The sequence below is a fragment of the Terrapene carolina genome, unplaced genomic scaffold (genome assembly GCF_002925995.2).
Source record: "Terrapene carolina triunguis isolate 2854851 unplaced genomic scaffold, T_m_triunguis-2.0 Scaffold130, whole genome shotgun sequence".
NCBI lineage: Eukaryota > Metazoa > Chordata > Testudines > Emydidae > Terrapene > Terrapene triunguis.
In genome coordinates this window covers 8,611,514-8,632,651 of record NW_020664481.1, presented here as the reverse complement: position 1 = coordinate 8,632,651, position 21,138 = coordinate 8,611,514, and the positions used below count along the sequence as shown (strand labels likewise).

General features: G+C 41.5%; 1 protein-coding gene across 2 annotated transcripts in view; it reads left to right on the top strand.

The window, feature by feature from the left end:
• The window catches only part of CDH4 (cadherin 4), a 643,793-nt gene that overhangs the window by 554,714 nt on the left and 67,941 nt on the right, over positions 1-21,138 (top strand). The window lies entirely within an intron of this gene.

Here is a 21,138-nt window from a genome sequence, read left to right as displayed (position 1 = left end):
TGGGCATTGAGCGTTCCAGAGGTTAAAACAGATTGAAAGAGGAGAGGGAGTTCTCACCACATTAGGTGGCACTATGGAGCTTGAGAAGGGGGGACTGTGGGAGAGTGCTGCTTAACCAAGCTGGAGGAGCTGTGGAGGAATGCTGATCCCAAAGCAAGTGGCATGCAGTGGTGAGCACTGCCACTCAAGCCAGGGCAAGAGTGGGAGCTGTGGAGGAATGCTGCTCACCAAAGCCCAGAGGAAAAGAGAGAATGCCCCTCAGATTTTTTCAGAGGAAAGTTAGCTGAGCTTATGGTCCCCGCTCCCTGATCTCCTCTTACTTTCACCTCTGATTGCATCTACAAACCTCTGTAGGGTTCTGCCTGCAAAGCCATGTCTATAATTTTTTGCTAAACTGTGGGCAAATATTTTTTGTCCCAGCTGTGACAGGCCTCAAAATCAGCTTCTTTTCAAGTGTACCTGCTTGCAGCAAAATCCGATTGCCTAGAGCTCCTCTCCTGCATGGAACCCCTTCCCTCTAGATCTTCAGCAAAGGATGCCGGTGAAAACAACGTTCTGTTGCTTTAAGGGTGTTTTCAGGAAATTTGTTAAAATGGCAAGTTCACATTACTTCAGATCTTCTCTGTATAAATTATAATTAGGCATAAGGATCTCATAGCTAAAGATAAATATAGCCTCATTCCACTGCTGATGGAAATCATTATCAGCCATTATCAACTTTAATTAATATATTCGTATTATTCAAATACAGGTAGAAAATGTTCTTTGGTGTCAAAACTAGAAAGGTGCTGTACCTTGCTTCTGTGTGATATGAAAAGCAGCTGACACCTCTCAGAAAACTTTGCGGAAAACATTCTGTTTAGAAAGAGAGTCCTGCTTATATCATCTTCTCCATTCTCCCATATAAGATTTGAAAAATGCTTGTGGACCTTTGTTGCTGAAGAACATATCGTTTCCCAAAGTACTCCTTCTCCACTCGAAGATGTAAACTGTTGTTTGTGGCATCGGTCATCTCCACAGCAACCAGTTTTGAGGCCACAGAGGATACAATTCAAGGTGCCGGGAGTGAGCAGAGTAGCAAATGTCCTTAGCTATGAAAAATGATGGAAAGGAAATGCAAAAAATATGGGCTAAAGAAACCTTCACTGGTTCTAAATGGACATTTTCCATTAGACATCAGCAGCTTTTAAAGAAATACCGAATATATCACAATCCAGCTGAAAGCTTCCATTTGTCAATTTTGTTTGATTGTTTCTTTTTATGAAAAAATCAGTGCCCAATTCTGAGCAGAAATCAGCAGGAACTGGGTGTGCTCTTGGGACAGGGTTTAGTTTTTAGTACTCCACTCTACTTGAAAAGGGAGCTGATGAATGACAGCAGGCCAGATCCTCAGCCCCTGCATACCCCTGCGAGCAATGTAGAGGGACCTTAAATCTGCCCTAAAAGGGGTGAGTAGAATTCCTCTTGTTTTGGGGGCTGACCACCAATGCAGGGAGCCAACACAAGGGGTCGTGATGCAGCTCAGAGAGGATAGGGCTCTCTGAAACTCTGCCAATGTCCGGCCAGTGGAATGGTACCAAACCTGCACATATTAGAGCTATCATGTGGCTGCTGTCACTTGAACCAGGAGCTTATTTGACCTTCAGTGGCCCCCAGGATAGGGACAGGCATAAAAATTGCTTAGAAGCAGGTGTGCTGGAACAATTTTTATAGTGGGGTTGCTGATGATGGAAACCATGTATTTGTTATTACTACTTCAAGCTAGGGGGTGCAGCAGCACCCCCAGCATCCCTAGGTTCTGCACCACTGCTTAGAACCACTTTTGCCCATATCTATCAGCTGTGCTAAACATGAGCCTAACACAGCGGAGGATCACGCCCAGCATTTAGAAGTATTTCAATAAAACATTTAAAAAAACCAAACCACTATCTCAATTAATTTGGATGGAATGGAGGGGCCCAAAGATGTTAACAGAACCCAGTCACTGTCCAACATTCAGCAATGTTCAGCAAGGTTGGGGTTTGGTGTATGGAGACATCAGCCTGCTTAGCACAGTGGCAAACACACAATTAAAAATCCCTTTAGATGTCTATTAAAATACAGAAAGAAAGAAAAACCCATCAAAGCATTTGAAATGTAAAGTATTAAATAAGGCGTTCATTTTAACATCCCTTGTTCCCTTTCCCTATAGCCTGAGAGAGTTTTTAGAAGAAAATAAAAAGCTTGTTTGACGGTCTTTTAGATGGTATCATAGATGGTAATAACTGTCCTTTTTGGGGGGAAAAGAGAAGAAGTTAGTTATGATGGGCTGGAGCTGATGTTGTTCTATTATTGTTAGTCTGAGCCTGTTTCCTAGAAGACAAAACAAGAGCAACACACACACAAGAGAAGAGAAAAGAAAAGCAAAGAGAGAAAATGCAGCTTCTGTCTCTGGTGTTGACTTTCACTTGCAACCTCACTGATGGAGGAAAACAGGCACAGGTCACAGTCTCATCTGCCACTCTGGGACTTGGTAAACTTGTACCAGCATCAGGTTGTTTAGGGCATTGTTTTTAGTTGTCTCTTTCTGGTCACAGGCTTACAGCAGTGTTGCAAAATACAGAGTCTTTGCCTGCTAAGCCAGATTTTTATTAGGCAGAAGGGAAAAGGAGAGGGATAGGAAAGGGAAGAAATAAGGTGGGGAAGGAAAAGGACATAGGGTGGGGAAGGGAAGACAAAGTGTCACATCCCAGATGGTGTTCAGGATTCAGCTGGAGTTAGTGGACCTGGTGGTCCTTCTCTCTAGATCCTTCTCTCTGGCCCGATCTGGTCAGGACATCTTTTAGGATTAGGAAGCAGAAGGTCTGGGGTCACAGGCGATGGTAGGAGTGGCAGCAGTGATTGTGAAGCTCGTTTCTGTAGCCAATTTTTCTCCCCAAAGTCTCTTTCTTAAGGACCCCAAAAGAGAGCGATGGGTGAATGGTCCATCCCCTCATTATTCTGTCCACTAATTAGTCCTAACATCCAACATACCAATTTTGGTGTATTAATTTTCAGACCTCAGTTCCTCTTGTTTACCAGGCATGATCTTAATGCTTAGATCAGGGGGCCTTTTTGTTTGGAATAATTCCGTCTCTGTCTCCCTTTCGTACCTTTTCCTGTCAGCATTTGTTAGTATAGGTTATTGTGATATTTTATGAACGTTCACTTACTTTTTACAGTTGAGCTCGCAATTAGGGTAAATTGTAGGCCCCATTATTACAGCAACACCCTCAACTCCCAAAGACTCCAACCTCATAGGAGGGTCTTAGCACCTCAAAGGAGCAGGCTGAGTTTTAATTTGCAGGCTGAGTTGTCATTTCCAAAGCAAACCAAAATAAATCTTGAGTTGTGGTACTACCGTCTAATCCTTGTTTTGTGTTTTCCCCCATTCATAGGCATCGGTAAAACTTTTAGTTGTATTATAGCCTCCCCTGTTGAATGTTGAAAATAGGATCGTAGTTACATGTATTGTATTTTTCCACTTGTGCTTCCTGAAAGTGACAGAACTTTATGTGGTATCATCTAAATCAATGACTCCATGGGCTAATAGTTTAGTTAGAGACCCCGAGGACTCAAACTAAGGACCTGTTATGGCTGATTTAAGTTAGCGCTTTGTTTCTTCTGTCACATAATAAATTTCAAAACCTGGACTGTACTGACATTTGCTACTAGAAAGGAGAAATAAAAAAATCTATATAGCTTCCATAAACTCGGAAGTAAAGCAAGCAGTGCGATTGGTGGGGCTGAGTTGCTGCAAAGATAAAACCTTTTCACCTCTGAGATACAAAAGTGACTGCAACTCATGATAAAATTAAATACATTTCATGGTCTCGCCTTATTCCCTGCAGGGGGCTAACCTGCTTCGCAAAAACCTTGACCCATAGTTTATCACAGCCTGCAGCTTCTACTTAGGAGAGACCCATGCCCAGGGTCTAAAGCCCCTCACATCCTACCTAAAGAGGGTGGTCCTACCAGGTCAGAATAGCACATAATAATATAGCACTGCTGTAAAGCTTCCATTCTCTGTACTTTCACAAAATAGTTTTGTCCAAGAAATGGAGGAAATATAGGATGCATCTAACTCACATGGGTGTTATAAAGGATAATTACTATATTGTTTGTAAAACTCTTCGAGAACCTCAGGTGAAAAGCACTATAGAAGATTAAAGTATGGTTTATTTATTTATTTATTTATTTATTTTCCTCTCAAAAAGTGTCAATGGTTCATCAGTATAAATTGCTTGCAGGCTTTTGTATGGCTATAAAGGTGGCCTAATACTCCTCTTACACCTGTGCATCTCAGGAGTAACCTCATTAAAGTGAATGGAGTTACAGTATTCTAAAATGAGTGTGAGAAGAGAATTAATCCTAATGAGTTCAGGTAACTCCTTCCAAAATTTCTGTTGGGATAGGAAACAAAAAGAGATCCAAAAGAAAATAACAATGTGGTTTTTGAGACTTCTGATTTCAAGGTTATGCTTATTTAACCCCTTATCATGCTGGGAGTTGAGATTTCAGAACATGAGATATATTTGGAGGGAGAGGATGCCACACTGGCATTCTCCAGGGTGAAGATTATTTCATTCACAATTTCACCTCCAGACCAATGGGAAAATATTCAAGACTTAAAGGGTATGTCTACACTGCAATTAGACACCCACGGCTGGCCCATGCCAGCTAATTCGGGCTCGCAGGGTTCAGGCTACTGTTTAGTTCAGGGGTAGGCAACCTATGGCACGCGTGCCGAAGGCGGCACATGAGCTGATTTTCAGTGGCACTCGCACTGCCCGGGTCCTGGCCACCGGTCCGGGGGGCTCTGTGTTTTAATTTAATTTTAAATGAAGCTTCTTAAACATTTTAAAAACCTTATTTACTTTACGTACAACAATAGTTTAGTTATATATTATCGACTTCTAGAAGAGACCTTCTAAAAACGTTAAAATGTATTACTGGCACGCGAAACCTTAAATTAGAGTGAATAAATGAAGACTCGGCACTCCACTTCTGAAAGGTTGCCGACCCCTGGTTTAGTTGCAGTGTAGACGTCCGCGCTCATATGGAGCCCGGGCTCTAGGACCCTGAGAGGTGGGAGGGTTCCAGAGCTCAGGCTGCAGCCCGAACCAGAACATCGACACGGCAATTAAACATTCTTTAAGACATCTGGTCTCCATATCGCCATTTACAATTTGCCTCAAACTTTCCAGGAAAATTCAACCATTGAATAAGACTATTTCCAGCACCTCTGAAAATCAGGCCTGGGTGTCTCAAACTGGGCTCCCCAAATTAGTGGATACTTTCAAAAATATGGTCCTGAATCTCTCTGTGTCTCAGGTCTCCATCTGAAAAATGAGCATGATAATACTTCCCTACCTCACAGAAGTATCACGGTGATGAAATTGTTAATGCTTGTATCTATAAATAAATAAAATAAAATACACCACCATTATGTATGTCATTTTAATAAGCATTCAGTGAAGCATTGAATATGATCAGGTCTCGAGTTAACCTCAATTAATTATTTTGTCAAAATTATATTTTGCACATTTTTTTTCAGTTTAGGCTCGTTACGTTTGACTATTTTAGAATATATGCTGCTAAATTCAACTTTAAAATTCAGGGTCATTTTGCTTCCCAGATGAAATTCAGATCTTCCATAGCCTAATGTTTTTTTAAATGAAGGTAGCTAAAATTGCAGAAAGCTTAGCTACAGAAACTCCCCCTTGCAGCTACTGAACAGGAAACTTCAGTGTTTCTCCAGTCTTATATCCACATGAATTACATTTCATCATGTAAATATGATTGGCAAGTTCCTCTTTGGTACCTTGTGGCAATGTGAAATTAATTCCATATTACGAGACTCTGGGATCATGTCAATGGATGATTCTTTTATGAAATTTGCCCCGCAAAGATGGAACCTGCTTACTGGTCACTTAAAAGCCTTTGACACTTGTAAAGATCCTATGCATCCCTTGGATTACAAAAAGTATGGGAATTAAATACTGCTTGATTAAGGGTCTGATCTGAGAAAATTAAATCCTGCCTTCAATTATTGAAATGGCTTGTGGCTACTGCTTGATTCTTTATACTTATAAAAAGGGCCCAATTTATGCTGCCAAAAGTCTCCCTTTACGTTTGGAACATTTTAGAATTAAAGGAAACCCATCTAAATCTACTTCTTCCTTTTAAATTAATAAATGTACCCTTGCCTTCAATACGTTATACCTCAAAACACAGAGTGAGTACTTTTAAAAAAATTGTTCACACTAAGTTCTTTTACGGTAGTTGACGTGGTCAGTTTGTTTCATGTATAGTAATAATTGCTCTCATTGAATAACGATCTTACCTGTCCATAGGGGTGATTCTAGAGAAGGGAACATCATTAAAGTTGACGGGCCGATATTGGAAGAAAAAAAAAGTCCCGTTCATCATGAAGAAATCTCTCAGATGCAACATGACTCTGATGGGGAGTATAAACCCCATGTCACCCCAGAAAGGGTTAAAATGAGCCTGAAACTTCTATTGACCTTACCTATTACACCTGGGGAAGGCATAGTTAGGTTGAAGGAGGAACTTAAAAGTAAGAGTGGAAGGTAGTCAGTTAAGAGAGGAAGTGTTCTCCTGGGAGGAGAGACTGGCTGTGGACCTGATCAATGGGGAAAGAAAAGGGGTAGGGCTACAGAACCAGGACAAGATCCTGCAGTTGGCCCTGCAAAAGGGCCGGACTCAAGGGAAGCATCTCTGTGGTACTTTTTCCAGCATGAAAGCCAGCCTGTTCTTCAGCGATGATATTCTCCGCTTGTCGATTCAATCTGTTCAATATGACTTTCAACGTTACTTTGCTGCCTCATTCATTACAGTGTTAAAATTGTTGGTCATTGTTTCTACGTCTTCCTCTAGAGCAGTGGTTCCCAAACTTGGTTTGCGGCTTGTTCAGGGTAAGCCCTGGTGGGCCACGAGACGCTTTGTTTACCTAAATGTCCACAGGTACGGCCGCTCGCAGCTCCCCAGTGGCTGTGGTTCATCATTCCCAGCCAATGGGAGCTGCGCGAAGCGGCACGGGCCAGGCCACCACTTCCCACAGCTCCCATTGGCCAGGAACCAAATTGGATCTGGACCTTACTCCGGTGACTCCCTACTGATGTCAGTGGTGTTTCCCTAGGAGAATTTGGCTCATGAAGGCTATGCTCCGCGCAATGGCAGAGAAACGGTCACTTGCCTTCAGAGTTCTCCTTTGGCAGAAGCTCCTCTTAGTCTTTTCTGACTTTTAGTCTCTTTTCCAATAATAATGTCAATCACAGTCTCTCTCAGCAAATCGACCCAGGGAGCCAACGTGGGCCTGCCAATACTGTATAAAACAAATTGTAGGGGAAATAGAGTAGGGAGAACCTCACATTCGCTGTTCAGTTATTTTACTACTTCCCACTAACCTTTCATTTTGCTGAATTTAAATTAGTCAGTTACTTTCTCCAATGTAACTTGTTCCTTCTTTCTTTGGATGTCCCCCTGCATTCGTTATAAGGTATAAGCGCATATGTGATATGCCGTTAGCAAGAAGCAAGCAAAGCTATTTAATCAAAGTGAAGTAATTTCTTAAATGTTGGATGACACTAGATTTGCAGCAGTATAGTTTGTTCATTCCATACAGAGTCAATGCTCCTTAGCTTCCCAAGGCTTGTGGTGCGCTCCAAAGTGCCATAATCTTTAGGATCCAAAATCCTAGACCCTTCGATGCTTTGTTAGAAACAAGATAGATAGAAAATATATATATATATATATATTTTCTAACATATAGCAAATGATTTAATGAAATGGATTGGAAATATTTTAGTGTGTTTTTTTAAGATGGGTGCATTAACGCGAGACTGTAGGGACTTAAAACTTATGACTGCTGCATTTTTTCAGCTACCCATGAAAAGTGGCACCTTGATTGTGGCCTCTTTCGTTTCCCTACAAAAATGAGAGGGACAATATTATCAACATTCATTGACCTAGATTTATCTTATTCTTCTTGATTATGTTTTTTAAGCAGCCCAGCCAACAGAGTTGGAGAAAGGAGGCAATTTTCCCTAAAACCGAATCATGTCGTTTTTTTTTTCCTTTTTAATCAAACCAGATACACCCGAAAACAAATCAGGCTGATAAAAACAGAAGTCAGATTTGCAAAGAAAACAGCTGTAGCAGCTAAATGGCTTAAAGCAGAGAAAATAGGGAAACAGCATGTGGGACTAATGATGGGTGGTTTTCAGGTTTCAGAATACATTAAGGCATTCTCCCTGTTTATTAAATTGCTCTGGCAGCATTTGACAGCAAAGGTTTTGCAGATTATGAAAGTGCAAGGGACATAACTAGGATTTTTTAAAACTAAAGCATGGCCTTCGGGTAATCTCCAAGAAGTTACATACTGCAAGAAGGATTTGCTTTGCAGAACTCCAGAGGAGGGCACTTTTTTTTTTAAATATCGTCATTCCCTTTACCTTCTTCATGGCACCTGATTAGGTTTTCTCTAACACTTACTGCCATTGTCATAACAAGGCAAACGCAAACTGTCGGCAGCATGAATGCAACTCTGACATATTTACTGAAGGGCATCTGCTGACAATGACAGTTGCTGTATGGCCACCTAGATATATTAAACTTTTGTTGAGTATTTTTCTGCCCTGGAAAAGCTGGAAATAATACAGTAATTTTGCAAAAATTGCCACAGCCAGAATCTTGTTCCTCAATCCTATTTTCAAGTGATTTCTAAAATGAAAATGGAATCTTCTGAGCATAAAGCATACAAAATATTGACATCAGTCGAAAGTGGCAGCTCTTAGATTTAAGTTGCTCTTTGCTTTCTGCCTGAGGTAAGAAGGTCACAAAATATAGTTGACCATCATTTAAGCCTCTTGCACTATTACTTTTCAGGTGCCTTATTTTGAGTCTCAGACCCATATGCACAGTGCACATTTCTAAAGCACAATATTTTCTAATATGCTCATTTTGGAAAGTCATGAAACAGATGGCTGGGCTCTCCTATTGGAAACAGTTCCACGGAAGGAATTCTAGCATTTGCAAAGTCTGAAAACTTTGACGTTTTCTAAACTAGTCTGGTGCCGCCGGGCTAGTTTAGGTCCAGATCTTGCAATCTATTGTGCCTGGACAAATTGATTTGAGTGTACAGAGACCCTATTGACTTTGGCAGGGCTCTGTGCAGGTGTGGCAACCCATCTGCAGGATTGGGGCCTTCATTTTTAAAAGGATACGAAAAAGCACCTGAAAACACTAGTTTCTTTTCTCTCTCCTCCTCTGCTCCCCAAACACACACATACACACACCTATAATTTGAAAACAGCCCAACCTTTTATTTTCAATTTGCTCCATGCTTGCTGTGCCTTTTGCCAAGTTTCAGTCAATAAACAAATTGTATGGCCTTGTTATAAAACCCCTGAAAATAGAAAACGCTGACACAAACTTAACTATAGAGGCACAATTTAGAAAGTAGATGCTTGTGTCAACTTTGAAGAATGAGATGAATTTAAAGGTGCTATTTAGCGATGAAAAAATTCTTTGGGTTTAACAGCTTCTGTTTTTCAATACAGTCTACTGTTTTTCAGGCAGCCATGTGCAAGTAATGGCATTCTCCTAAACCAAACAAATAGAATAAAAAATGATGTGGCCTCTAACCCCACCCTTTGCAACTCATAATCTAGAGCTAGTATCAGGTAAAAACAGAACATGCTTCGCTATTAACCTTAGATACAGAGCATTTTTGAAACATGTTTTCGCCATCTATGGTGCCTGCCTAAGGTCAGAGCATGATAGATATCTTGGCGGGTGTATGGGGATTGACTGACTACTCTGATTGTGGTATTTTTCAACAGGCCCCCTTCCTAGCAGAGAAGTGCCTTTTTTATATGTATTGCTTGTATGTTTCACAGGAACAGGATGTGTCTGCTGACTTTTTGGTTTGCTTTCCAAAACTTTGATCACACTAATCCAGTGTTTCTCAAACTGGGGCCGCCGCTTGTGTAGGGAAAGCCCCTGGCGGGCCGGGCCGGTTTGTTTACCTGCCCCATCTGCAGGTCCGGCCAATCGCAGCTCCCACTGACCGCGGTTCGCTGCTCCAGGCCAATGGGAGCTGCTGGAAGTGGTGCGGGCCGAGGGACGCACTGGCTGCTGCTTCCAGCAGCCCCATTGGCCTGCAGCGGTGAACCACGGCCAGTGGGAGCTGCGGACAGGGCAGGTAAACAAACTGGCCCGGCCCGCCAGGGGCTTTCCCTACACAAGCGGCGGCCCCAGTTTGAGAAACACTGCACTAATCTATTGTCTGGTATTCCAGGGGAAAAATTCAACCCACTTGTAAGAAGTATACCAACTGGGAATAGCTGGAGTCCATCACCCTCCAGCCACTTCCCTTCCCCAGGGGACAGACCCTCAGGATTGTCAGCCCCAAGCAGTAAAAATCATGAGCCAGGCCCCCCCAAAATCATGTTATGGGTTTAAAAACCATGCAATTTTATAATGAATAAATACATAAATACATTAAATAAATGTGGGGTTCTTTTTATTTGCCTTCTTGTCTTCCAGACTTTAGTGAGCATGTTTCTGAGCTTTCTCCACACCCACAAGGGCTAGAAACTTACCGGTACTTTTTTGAGGTGAGATTTTTCACATGCTCACATGATTCCTGGAACCAGGTCTTCAAGAAAAATACCAAATCCAGTCAATCTCAGGATAAAATCATGAGATTTGGCGACATTGTGCCTCTGACATGCCTTGTGTACTGGGGACTTCAGGAGGGGAGGTATAGCAGCCCTCAAAACTGTCTCCAGGCCTGCCAGCTGTGTACTAAAAGGAGGTTGCCATTCCCACACCAGCTGAGCAGCACAAAGGGAACAAACAAGGGGCAGAGACTCTGCTCCATTGTGTCCAAACCTGCTCAGGAGCCAGAGAACAGAACCCAACAAGGGTTTTGCTCTGTTATTAACTTTATAATCTCTATAGTGAAAAAGATTAATATTATTTCCACTTTCCTTCAGATAACTCTTAAAACACTTCCTCATGCAAAAGCACTGGAGTTAACATAACATTATTGAGATGATATAAACACCAGCAGAATGAAGAACTGTGCTTTCAGAAGTAACCACACAAGAAATCCTTAATGTTAAATCACATGTATTAAACTGGATTCACATTTATATTTAAGCTTTTGACACCTATTCCCGGAAAAGCTGAAGCAGGAAAAGAAATGATCAAGTATCTGTCAATTCAGAAGGTGTTTTTTAAAACAAGAAAGTATTTGCATATCACAGCATTTTAAAAGACAAAGAGTAATAGCTTAGGAAACAAACAGAGATGTATAATATAAGGTGTGAGAGTGTTTTACATGTTTAAATCATTGAGGGACTGTTGTGTTTTTTTAAAGCAGAACTTGTGATTATTAGTCACACTGATAGATGAAACCTATTTATTGAAGGTCAGCTCTCAAAAACTTTGCAGTGTTAAAATGAAAATTCTGGGCTAGGTTGTGGCCTCTGGAATTCTACCTGTCTCAAGAAACCCTGACATACGATGTTTTCAATGCTTTACCAAGGTTTATGGAGCATTTTTTCTGGCTGACGTGGTATTGTGGGCAGAACCCTCCTGTGCTTTGGCCCGTGAATCAGAGTGAACATTCGGATTGCTCATGTGAATTACACCTCTACCTCGATATAACGCTGTCCTCGGGAGCCAAAAAATCTTACCGTGTTATAGGTGAAACCACGTTATATCGAACTTGCATTGATCCACCGGAGTGCGCAGTCCCGCCCCCGCCCCTTTATAACTGCTTTACCACGTTATATTCGAATTTGTTATATCGGGTCGTATTATATCGAGGTAGAGGTGTATTTCTAAGTAAATATTTTGTGTCTCTGGTCTCTTTTGAGTCACAGTAAAAATCAGCACTTGAATGTGGAAATTCACCACTGTGCAGCGGGCTAGCACAGGGAGGCATTTGCCCCCCTTAGTCCCATTTAAGTCCTCAAAGTAAAGTTTAGGTGGGCGTTCGGTGGCGATTAGGCTCTGGGCTGGTCCTGTGCGCAGGAGTGAATTTCAGCCTGTGCATGAATAGCAGAGAAAGTTTCCCATTTAAAGCTGATCTGTTTATGCCAGCTTTTCGCATGTACTTCCTGTAGGTGAAATATTACCTGTTTGAACAACATTGTAATTGAATTGCATTGAGTAACAAAGCAATGTAAATCAGTCTGATTTGGGCTTCACTTACAAAAGCGGCAAATGGGAGGAGAGAGAATACATGAGAGTGTTCGTGGAAGTTGGATTTAGGTGGTCCATAGGTATTATACTGGCCCCCTTCATGGGGTGAATTTTATCCTGTGGGAGTAGAAATTTTAGGGAATAAAAAATAACATTATTACCGTAAGCCACTGGACCTAGTGTGACACTCTGGAACCCTCTTGTAGCATGGAACTCAGAGGGAGGAGCACAGGTTGCAGGAGGGAAGAGTTTGAAGGAGGCACCAGGAAGTCAGTCTGTTTGCATGTGGCTTTAAGACTATCTGCAGTGGCAGCATCTCTGTAAATAGTTCTCTTAATAAAGACCCAATTTAGTTTTAGAAACATGGAGTCTCTCACGTTATTACCTAGCACATGGTAAATGAAACACACCTCTGGAGGGGCTGGGCCACATACAGAGGTTGATGATCCTGCTCATGACTTGGCGAACCTGGCTGTATCTTTTAGCTCAGGCACTAGAGACTCATGCTTTAAGAGCAAGCGGTCCCAGGTTTGATCCCCCCTGCCAACAACCCACCCAAAGACATGACCTGTCACTATAGTGAAAAAGAAAAAGGGCAGATTTTCAAAAGGGCAAAGCACCCACAACCTGGGGCAGATTTCAAAAGGAACTCAGTTCCCATTTAGGCACCTAAATGAAGGGATCAGATTTTGAAACACACAAACCCACCCATTCATTGACAGAACAGTGAGAGTGCTGGATGCTCTGAGCATTTTTTGAAATCTGCCTGCTTTGTTTAGCTTCCTGAATGGGAATTAAGCAATTTGGAAACCTGGCCCTATATTGAGGTGTGTCTAAGTGGGAGCTGTTCTGTGCTAAACTCTTTTAAAAATCTGTCCTCCTGAGCTTTATTTAAGTGATTGATAATTAGATCTCTCTGCAGAAACTATTTTCAGTACAGACAGACAATTTTTTAAAAATCTGACTTTCCTGATTGGGCTACAATATTTATTACATTCACAAGGCCATTGGATAACGCAAGATACCTTATACTGAAAAGCAAATACCAAGTTATTATTGGCCCAAAAATAAATTAGCCAAAGAGAATTACACTAGGTTTACGTTCATTGGCATTCAGCATTACTGCAGTAGTATGAAGCAGATAAAAAACACATAAATAGCAGAAGAGAAGATGTAAGGATAGATGTGAGAAGAAATAGGAAATTTCAATACGTATAGATTTTCTCTTTCTTTCTCCAATAATTCCCCACTCAGAAGCAATACCCCTGTAACCTTATATTGCTTTAACAAACAAGGTGGTAAATTTAGAAAGACACCCACTCCTAGGAAAGTGGTAATTACACTGCTACCTCGATATAACGCGACCTGACATAACACGAATTCGGATATAACGCGGTAAAGCAGTGCTCTGGGGGGCGGGGGGGCTGCACACTTCGGTGGATCAAAGCAAGTTCAATATAATGCGGTTTCACCTATAACACGGTAAGATTTTTTGGCTCCCGAGGACAGCGTTATATCGAGGTAGAGGTGTAATTGGAAAATATTTTAACTGTGCTTTGAAAATGTAGGTCTGAATTTTGCAAACTCTGTCCACTAATGTGGACTAATTTAATCACATAATTACTGTATTTCTGGACTTTGACATACAGTTCCCAATTTGCATGCATTACAGGTGTATATTGGGAACACAGTTGTGTGCATAAAACAACTGTGCACGCACTTTTGAAAATTTGGACCATAAATCACATATAGGTTTTATTTATTGTTGCTCTTTGCCTCAAAAATGCCCAATTCCTTTAGAGCCTCTTTGTAAATATATTCTACTCTTGTTTATAAACTCTCACAACAATAACTTGTGCTGCCAGGTTCTTGGAAAAGGTATCTGTCATGCCAGTCTGGGTCTTGATGGAGATAGCCATATGTAATAACTGTAATTTTGTTCAGATCACAGATTCCTTTGTTTTTGGCCATGTAACTTGCCAGCTCAGTGATATTGATTTGTGTTAAGAAAAGGGGTCATAAAATAGAAAACCTCTCCACTTAAATCCTTGTTGCAAAAACATGTAGTGATTTTTGGACAGAAAATTGTTCTGTTTTTTTTCAAAATTGTTTGTACATAGAGCATGCCAGGAGATCTGATTTTCTGCTATCCCCATACTTTACAAGTAACTTCAACATGATCCAAAAAGACTCTGTTTTGTTATGTTTTTAATATTTTTAATCACTTATTAAAATAATACATAAGATCTGTGATATTTTTACCGGGATGGAAATACAAAGTTTGTTTGCAGTGTTGTTGTACCCATGTTGGTTCCAAGATATGAGAGAGACAAAATAGATGAGGTAATATCTTTTACTGGACCAACTTCTTTTGGTGGAAGATACATGCTTTTGAGCTCCACAGAGCTCTTCTTCAGGTCTAGGGAAGGTAATCAGAGTGTCTGAGCTAAACACAAGTTGGGACAGATTGTTAAGCTTAAGGAGTAGTGCAGGTTGTAGGTGGCCACTTGAAGTGAAATGGGAAATTGAGGGCTAGATTGTTACTGTGGGTTTGAAGTAGGCAATTAAAGGTACCAGGCAGTATGTTGTGTTACAAATTATTGTAATGATCCATAAAGCCAGTGTCCCTGTTGTGTCACTGGAACCCCTATGGGGTATAATCAAACAGATGGGGACCACATACTGAAAGAAATATTTCCCATACCCCCTATTCTAGCCTTCACACAACACCTCAGCCTTGCCAAGCTCATCATCAGAAGCCAGCTCCTCATAGACCAGGACACACCAACTCAAAGCTAGACCCTGCCAGAATATCAGATGCAAAACCTGCAGACATATCTCCACTGCTATGATGATCAATACCCCCCACAACATACCTTTCAAGATTCATGGGTTCCTACACACGCCTCTCACAACATGTGGAGTACGTCATCCAGTGCACCAAATGCCCCAATAACAATTGTGTGGATTAAACCAGGCAATCAATACTCTTTCAAATGAGCTTGCATAGAAAAATGATAATCGACAAAAACACTCTGTCACCCATGGATGAAAGCTTTTCACAAAGTGATCACTCCATATCTGATCTTTCAATACTCATGCTTAGAGGAAACCTGCTCAACACCCTCAAAATGTGAGCCTGTGTACCTAAATTCATAACTCTGCTAGACACCAAAACCCTGGACCATGAATTTCCTTCCCCAGACCTGAAGAAGAGCTCTGTGTAGCTTGAAAGCTTGTACCTTTCACCAACAGAATATAAAGTGAGTCATATTAAGCCTAAGAAAGCATCCAGAATCGGTATAATAAGCAGTATGCAACATTTCACATTTTCAGAATGAAGTTGATGGGAAGTGATAGTTTATCCTATTACTGATGCAAATGGTCTCACCCCTTGGCAGACGACCAAGCTATGCACCACTTAAATCCTCCCAAACCCTCAAAATAGGGTTTACAATGGGACTTCAATGATATAATAGGCCTTGTGCTGGCCCTCTGCACAGCAGAGAAATTCATATATAGGCAAATCACTTAGGCTTGGTCTACACTAACCCCCCAAATCGAACTAAGGTATGCAACTTCAGCTACGTGAATAACGTAGCTGAAGTTCGAAGTACCTTAGTTCGATCTTACCTCGGTCCACACGCGGCAGGCAGGCTCCCCCGTCCACTCCGCGGTACTCCTCTCGCCGAGCAGGAGTACCGCAGTCGACGGCGAGCACTTCTGGGTTCGACTTATCGCGTCCAGACAAGACGCGATAAGTCGAACCCAGAAGTTCGATTGCCAGCCGCCGAACTAGCGGCTGGGTATAGACGTACCCTTAGGCATATGCTTAACTTTAAGCATGTTAGTAGTCCCATTGAAGCCAGTGGAAATGGATCCAAATCTAATGCCTCAGGTTTTACAAACCACATACTCCTACATTTTGTCTGTCTGTAGGTTTAATACAACTTGAAGTTCCAACCATAGTGCTGTAGCATTTTCCATTTGTTAGAAACTTTCTTTAGTAGTTCAGACAACACATGTTTCCTTATCTACCCTAGACCCAGTGGGCTAGATCCTCAGCTGGTGGAAATCAGTGTCTCCTTTATTGATTTTCAGCAAAGCTTTATACCAGCAGTTTGCTTCTCACCCTATGTCCCTGACTGACAGCTACATACAAGACAGGCCTTTTTTTATTCCCTGGGTCCCTCACTATCTGTCGTTAGGACATGCTTCAAGCCTCATTGACTTTAGCTGCTCTGTAGTGTTTTTGACTGGGTTTGGATCCCCTACCCTTGTTTTTGTATCCATTGCACTTTTGTTTTCTCTATTCCTCTTCCTAGCTTGAGAATATCCCCATGGGTGGGTCATTTGACTGTTGAATTTGTTGTGCTTGTGCTGCATTTTTTTCATTGTCCAGCTTTGTATTGTATTTAGTTGGCTTGTTCCCTGTTTTTATTTTTCCTTCTTTTAATATTCTGTGTTTGGGTTTTGTTTGTGTGTTTTATACTATCGGTAGATGTTTCACAAGAGGCACCTTATTAAATAAATAAACTGTGCTATCAGTCTGGTGTTATCAAGAGAGGGTCTTTTGGTATCGCAAATGAATGGCAGGTTCTGAGCTCTATATTACAAAAAGAAAAGCAAGATAATGAAGTAACAAAACTTTTTAAAATGAGACTTTCTGGTCCCTTATCTGGTATTCTGTCAGATGATTTTTCTCAAGAAATGTTCTTCAAAGCAAATTTTTATTTATTTAAGCAACTTAAATAAATAAACAAACAAACAAGCAAATAAACCAAGAATTAAAGGTAATGGGAGTTTTGCAGGTTTAGGCCTAATATGAATTAATACCATCTAGATTTTCAGCCTAGCATGGAGCCTAGTGTGGCCTTATCCAAGGTCTGGTTCATTCTTGGAGTTCAGAGTAAAGTTTGCATTAACAGTGTCATGAGTTTCTGAATTGCTTTTGACACAGAAACCAAACTGCCTTTGTAGTGCCCTACCTGGAGGCAAGACAAAAAGACAAGAGCAGTGAGTGGCTCTGACAGTCCCAGGTTGTTCCAATGGATAAACCTGTAAGTGGTAGCCTCTAAGCCCAACAGCTATTGAAAGGGTCGGGTTGCAAACAAGGTAAAATAGGAAGCTGCAACTTCAAAAAAAGAAAGAGAGAGAGAACCCACAGATGAGGAATGTTTTATCGCCCTGTTCTTTCATGGAAAGTAAGGAACATTTTTCTTCTGCTATGTTACTGAGGCACTGAAGCCTTTATAATAGTGTGCAACAGCTATGCCATCAAATAAGAAATGCTTTAAATTGCTTCACATCTCGCTGCAGTGATGAACACTGGAAGTGGTGTCACCATTTTAAATGCAGACATTGTTGAACTGTGGTCTTTAATATGGACTTCCATCTGATTTTTCTAATTTTTGTGAAATCTGATTACTTTTAAATCTCCCTCCCCCCAATCCTCCTCCTCCTCCCACTCCCTCCATTGCTTAAACCTCATTAAAAAGATAATTCAGCCCAGGGGCATAGCCACGGGTGGGCCTGGGTGGCCTGCCACCCACTCACTTAGCATCCAGGCCCAAATCTGAGCAGGGGTATAGTGCTGCCACGGCAGCCCAGAGCGTCACTTGAGCACCTGAAATCCAGGACGGAGCTATGCGCCCACCCTTCAGAAAGCTACACTCCAGCAGCTCTGCTCTGCCATTTTCTGAGCCGCCCCATTCCCGTGCTCAGCTCGGCAGGTGAAGCCCTGTGTCTGGAGGCACCAGGGCTAGGAAGAGAGCGTGGCATCAGGGGAGAAGCTGAACTAACACACAAAAAATGAGGTGTCCTTGCGGCACCTTAGAGACTAACAAATTTATTTGGGCATAAGCTTTCGTGGGCTAGATGATGAAGTGAGTTTTAGCCCATGAAAGCTTATGCCCAAATAAATTTGTTAGTCCCTAAGGTGCCACAAGGACTCCTCATTTTTTTGCTGATACAGACTAACACGGCTACCACTGAAACCTGAACTAACACAGTCTGTCATTGCCCATCCACCCAAAAGTTGGAGCCTACCCAAATTTCCACTCCTAGCTATGCCACTGAGTCAACACATGATCATTGGGCTGTATACAAACACTAATATCGGTCATGTAAATTCGAGAGAGAGAGAGAGGGAGAGAGAGAACTAAATAATAAATAAAGAGAGAGCACATTCATTAATAATGACACTGTGCTTCTATTCTACAGCACCTTAGGATCTCAAAGCGTTTTACAAACATTAATGGACTACACCTGGGAGGAAGGCACTATTATCCCTATAGATGGGAAACCTTAGGCTTAACCACAGTTTCCTGGCACGCAGTCCTGTGACTTGACCAATTCCTCCCTGGTATGTTTTTATACAAAAACAGGAGGCCCCGTCCCAGGCAGTATAAATTAACATGGCCCCACTACTGCCTCCAACATGGGTTTCAATTACAGTGGGCCAGTGAAAACTGGTATGTGATGTCAGGTATTGTTACACCAGTCAGCGAGTTAACACCTGTCATTGAAAGCCCCCAGAGTGAGGCTAAGACTGAAATTCTGGCCTCCATTTTATACCAGCAAGGAAGATACAGGAAGAAACAGGGAAGTTCCATTATTGCAACAATATCTGAACAATGAGAAGGAAACCAAATCGACCTAATCCTCACTAGAAACTTTCAGTTTTCTTAGATTGAAATAACTACTTGTAACATCAGCGGATGGAAACAAAACAGGGTTTCAGCTCATTTTCACCATAAAAACATCATACCTACATGCACTTTAACATGCCAGCTGCTTTAGCAATGTTCGTCTCCCCATTCATTTTTCTTCATTGGCTTCCCTCACCTTCCTTGTCCTGACCATCTAAGCCCTGCACATACTAGTTCTTGTGTAACACTCTGCCTCTATCTTTCACTCACCTCAGTCTCCCCTTTATTTCCCCAAGTCACTCAATTAGTTGCCTTGTGTCTTGGTTTTCTTCCATGTAGCTTCATATGCCTTGAGCCCACTGAGCACAATCCAACGTGCCTCCATCTTTTCCTTCTTGTCATCCCTCCTCAAAATGCACCTTCCCCAAATGACCTATAGATTCCAGAATCTTTCCCACCATAGTACAGACGTGTGAGCCAAAGAATGGCAGCGTGATGCGCTTAGAGATTGTGGCTTAATGCTTAGCTTTGCTTTTCAGTCACACTGATTTTGATTGGCTCACTTCCTCATTTATTTCACGTTTTTTAGACTGCACACACTTCATGCAAGGGAACTGGTTTTCATACCTGTCTCTGGCCTAGTTTGGATACTGTTAGTACTATATTGATCAATAACAATACATCTTGCAGTCCCAAATGGAGACATATCACTGGATGCAACTCTAAAGGTTAGGAGTTTTGTCTTGGTTCAACTGAGTATTCAGAAGTGTAGATGATTCCTGTGGTGTTTTGTACACATATAAGGTGAGGGCCAATTTCTGTCCTAGTCAATATAGGTTCTTATACCAACCTCATCACCATAGAATATGAGTGATTTCCAGTAGTTTGTTAAGGGACAAACATCTGATATTCACAGTTTGTTCTTTAAAGGTGGTTCTTTAAATTAACCAAACTGTTTGGTACATCCAAAAAGTTTAGGTTTGGTTTAACTGGAGTTTGCGGCAAACATTGAATTGGTTCACTTTTATTTATTAATGTTAATTTACTACTCCCTGATCACCCATGACTGTTGTGAGTATTAAGAAAGGAAACAGATCAGCGCTTGGTGGAAATTCAGTTCTAAATGATTCCCAGTAAGGATGGGACTGAAAGCACATTGCTAATGAAAAATAGCACAGGTAAAACAATAACCAATAAGTGATTTGTTACATTACACTTTCTATCCTTGTTAAAATCCCCCTTACCAGGAATGTTAGCTTTTTCTTCAATTGCTTTTTCATATGTAGCATGCTTTCCCCACTGACCTTGCTGAGTTGGCTAAGCACAAATTTGTCATTTGTCTGGCAAAATGTTTGTGTCCTATATCTTTTTTTTCCTACTGCTTTAATACTGCCCTTCTCTTGATTAAGAAGAAATGGGCATCTTAGGCTGACATTAATTCTACCATCAAAAGGGTAAATAAAAAAGCTCCTTTTTCTAGGCTGCTTTATACAAATGTCACTATACATTTTAAAATACACTCTGGATTCCCATGCTCCAGTCTTTTGAAATGAAAACCAAGTTAAACTTCCTTATGCTGCATTTCAATGATAATGGGTCACTTACAGAGAGTGAACTGGAGAAAACAGGTATACAGAGAACAGTTCTGTGTGGAAAGCTCTCTGCTACTCACATACATTGTGAAATGCTTTAGTTTTATTGTAGGGAAAACGCTGGATTAAGAATAACACATCTTAAGTTCTTTCCTCGTGTCACTGTCACTTCAGTAGGGGTCCAATTCTGAAATCCTTACTTAGTTTGGCCTGAATAGGGAATAAGTGAGAACTTAGTAAGAATGCCAAGGTTTGACTATAGGAGGAAAATCATTCACCCATGATCTGCACATAGAGGTGACCCTCTGTGACTGTATCTTCCCCTTTGCATGTGGGTCAGAGGACAGAACGGGTGGGAAGATGGAGGTCTGGGCCAAAGCTGGGGGACAAGCACCATCTCTTTTCTAACTGCATGGAGTTAATGCAGCCTGAGTCTGTACAACTCTTCCCCTCTCCTCCATTCTGTGAAAACCCAATCTAAAGGGGAAGTCCCAGGAGCAGTGACAAGCAGAGAAAGCTGCATTGTCCATGAACCAAAGGGCCAGCAAAGAACCCTAGAACCAGCTCAGAAGGTCTCCACTGAATCCCCAAGATTTGTGCAGATTTCATGGGATCTCTGAGGCTGAAATCTTTTGCTG